The following is a 4,166-nucleotide window of genomic DNA, read 5'->3' on the forward strand; positions in this document are numbered from 1 at the left end:
CGAGGAACGCCATGGAACATTTGTCCCACGTGTTGACGACTTCCTTGTTTTGATAAAGCCACACTACACCGTAACACACAATTGCCTACAGTTATGTGTTGGCAAAGGGGTGGTTTCAACTACACATTATCTGTTGGTAATTGTACAACCTTTTAATGTCATATAATCTATCAGCAATGATGTTGTATGGCTACAAATCAACTGTCGGCATTGCTCTGGGGACACTAAAACTGTCGGCAAACATTTGTAGACACAATTAGTGTCGACGTAGCCTAACCGAGCCAACAAGTCAAGTGTCGGCGAAAGTGTGTATGGTGAAACAAAAAACTGTTAGAATATAATCCCCACCTTCCCCTCTCACCTACATCACAAAAAGGAAAAAGGCTCGTGGCCCATACACGCGCAACCCGTGAGTGCGCCCACCGCCGCCGCCTCCCATGGACACCAAGCCTCACCGCCTCCCACACCGAACCTTGCTGCCGCCGCCTCCCACGCCGAGCCTCACCGCCGCAGCCTACCATGCCAGCGCCCGCCGATGCCCTCCTGCAAAGCACCGCCGCCCGCTGCCGTCTGCCGAAATCCTAACCATGCCAGCCTCTACCGGCCGCCCCCACCAGCCCCTACCACCACACTAAAAGTAATCATCCCCTTCCCCTCATCCCCATCCCTTTCTTGCTAGGGTTTGGACACACACTATGCCACCGACGATGCCCCCACTGGCGGCTGGCCGTCCACCACCTCAATCGACGGATCCACCCGCCGCCACCACCGCCTGGACTCCTCATTGGCCAACTAACACCCACCACCACCGGATGCCCCCAAGTGGCCACCGCCCCCACGCTTGTCTATTGGGGATCCACATCTGAGCCCCACGAGCCCCATTATGCCACCCGTGCTATAGTCCCTGCCGTTCTAGGTTCTGAGCTCGACCTCTGTCCGTGTGAGATCTTGATGGTGACTTCTGTTGAGATCTTGTTCTCCCTTTGATTCAATTCTTTAGGTATGGGAGCAACATACTTGTTTCCTTGGATCTAGGAGCAGCTAGTACTAGTATTTTGATGAATGCAGTATGCATAATACATCTGGATGTTCTAGTTGAGCGGCTCATAGGTGGTTGGGTTTGAAAGAAAGGCAGAGGAGGCCTTGCTCGTGCTACTTTGATCCTTCAGTAAAGCAACTAATAATGTGTAGATGAAGCCCACCATTTACCAACAAATACTTGTAGGAGCCTTTCAATTTGTGCATAGTAACAGATAATGAGTAGGCCTTGTTCATGCTACTCTTATCCTTGCATGTTTTCTGTAATTTAGGAGGAAAGATGTTTTGCTATTTAGGAGTAACTATTGTAGGAGTAACTATTTTCATGGTATGTCTATGTTTGTTGGTAACTATTTTAGGAGTAACTATTTTCATACTGTGCATACCATGAAAATAGAGAGTTAGGATGGTTGACAGACCAAACAACACTGTCTTGGTCTTTGAGAGAAACAATTATTAGATATTGATTTAAGGTATTATTCCTTTGTTCATAATTTCATGTTGACAGGCTTTGAACACAAGATTTAGGGCTACCATCTTTGAGGGACTTCCCTGTTAATGACGTTGAAGCCACAGCGATGGGTTTTCACCTACTTCAATTGCATGGCTTCCATGTCTCCCCATGTAAGTACAACTGATTTTTTACTATGTCAGACTTGTGTCATCAAGCAAGTCTAGGTGGGACATTAGTCTTGCTTTCTTGGCATTGGGGCAGTTCTAGTGAATGACGAAGAAGGAATGTGGTATCTACAGTGGCTTAGGCCATCAGTGACAGACCTGTTGTTCATCACATTCAAATCTCTAATAGGTGACAGTGACGGACCAGTGTTGCCTAGGTTGGTGTAAAAAAAATTGTAAAATATGAATTTTGTGTCATAGGTATAGCAATATATTTGGCTAGAAATTGAGAATTTGGATATGTTGATTGCCTGGCAGAGTCATTTTTCCTACAAGCGGTCAGTCCAATGCTCTATTTTGCTTCATCTTTTTGTTCTGTAGACTTCCCACTACTTATATCCTTGCATCCCTAGGACATATTAGTATATTACTCGATCATATTGATCATGTAAGTCATTTTCAATCAAAACTACTGAGGACATAGCATATGAGGGCCATGAACAATGCTAAGAAAGAGTGTGGTGGTGAATTATATATGATGTTATCAATTAAACTCTTACAAACTGTTTGATGGCTGCCAATACTTAACAATTGACTTTTGCTCATAATTAGAGATGAAATAAATGAAGCATGGTCGTTAGGTGGCTGCAAATTGCAATGCTTGTGTCTGCTATTGGGAGATGCTGGTCAGATCAGCTGGTCAGAGTCAAATGATTTGGCAATAGCGAACATCGTCAGCTGCATGCAGAGGCACATGCATAGGCGTGTCCGTGTGTAGTAGGAGTACTAGGATCTAATCACTCTAGTTGCCCTGCCAGTGGTGGGGTAGTGTGAATGTGTTGTGTGATGGTGCTTCTGCTAGGTAGCGCTATAGGAGTAGTAGTAGGAGTAGCATCTCTCACACACACATTGAATTGCAACATCATCTGATCGAGTCGGCCTCTCTCTGTAGTCTGTAGAGTGGACTCTAGTCTCTGGTCTCAAGGTGAGGCGTGTCCCGCAGGACATCCAGTCCCCCTGGGACTTCTTCAGGTTCGGTTCGGTTTCCTGGCAGGCTACCACCTGCTAGTGCGCTCTATTTTCACAATGTGTTTTCCTTTCTCAGCTTTCACTACTACGGAGTACATATTCTACTAGTATGTTTAGCTTGATGCCAATCTTTGGGTGGTACATTATAGCATTATTACATGGTCCTGGACTTTTCAGATAATGTCAGTTCGAAATTTCAGTTTGTTTTTGGTTTTGTGATTTCGTAGTGGAGCAGTCAAGAAGTACCCCACGAACAGGATGCTCGGCCGACGTCAAGTTACAGATGGCAAGGTAAAATAAAACCGAATCTTTACAGATTTATTTTCACAAAGATATCGCCATGGCTTTCGGATATTCAACTGAATTGTCTTTCTTATATATAGGCCGGTGAGCATGTGTGGCAAACGTACGAGGAAGTGTACTAGAAGGTCATGAGGATTGGATCAACCATCAGAAGCTTGGGCGTAGAGCCGGTGAGTGAAGAATGTCTTGTTTGATGTCGCTGTCTATGTTGAGATTTCATCTTATTGACAATTAAGTTGTAACACAATGCAGGAGCAAATGCTGTTGAATTCATCATGGACCATGCTGAGATATCCATTGCATTGGTCCAGGAGAGCAAGATCAAATCTATAAGCAAAAGCATTTGCCCCCTTTGAATAATATTATTACGCTCTGCAATGTGGTCTCTGCATCATACTGATTAATATGTTTCCAGTAAAACTACATGTGCTTGGGATCCAAGTTACAACAGAACTGGGCCTGAACCTACTAAAATCAATGATGTTTATTTGAAATTAGTTTTGGAGATCAATGCTACACATAACATTATGTTTACATCTGACAACTCGTTGAATTGTATTTTTTAGATACTAGCAGTAGTCCCTAAGTGCATAGCCCATCTTAGAGGTTAGCTTCCGGAACACAAAATTTCTTATTAAGATTACTATCTGCTGCTTTATATGATCATTTATGACTTGGTGCATCTTCAGCCATTGTTAGTTTCGGAGATTTTACAAGTGAGATGAAAACTAAAGCTGAGAAATTTGGTGTGTTTTGCTTTTCTTGGGAAGAATTTTCTTCAATGGTTAGTCTGATTTCTTGTTACAGCTCTTGGGTGCCTAAATGACTACTAGTTCATTATGAATACCATGAGTCCATGACAGTGTCGGAATGTTCTGAATAGGGAAAACAAGACTACAAACTTCCTAATAAATGTAAGGAAGATATTTGTAATCATAATGTGTGGATCTCATTAATTGAATGTATAAACATGAAAATATAGATAAAGGAAGGGCTTGGAGGGCGTATACGCCTCATGATAGCAGGAGCAGCACCTTTGCCAGGGCAAATCGAAGAGTTCATGCGGGTAACCAGCTGCAGCATTGTAGTACATGGATATGGTAAGAGCTTCAGATGCATCTTACCATGTCTCACTTCAGTTTTATGGATAAAAGTGCACACCAATAGTTCATCTACTG

The sequence above is a fragment of the Miscanthus floridulus genome, chromosome 10 (genome assembly GCF_019320115.1).
Source record: "Miscanthus floridulus cultivar M001 chromosome 10, ASM1932011v1, whole genome shotgun sequence".
NCBI lineage: Eukaryota > Viridiplantae > Streptophyta > Magnoliopsida > Poales > Poaceae > Miscanthus > Miscanthus floridulus.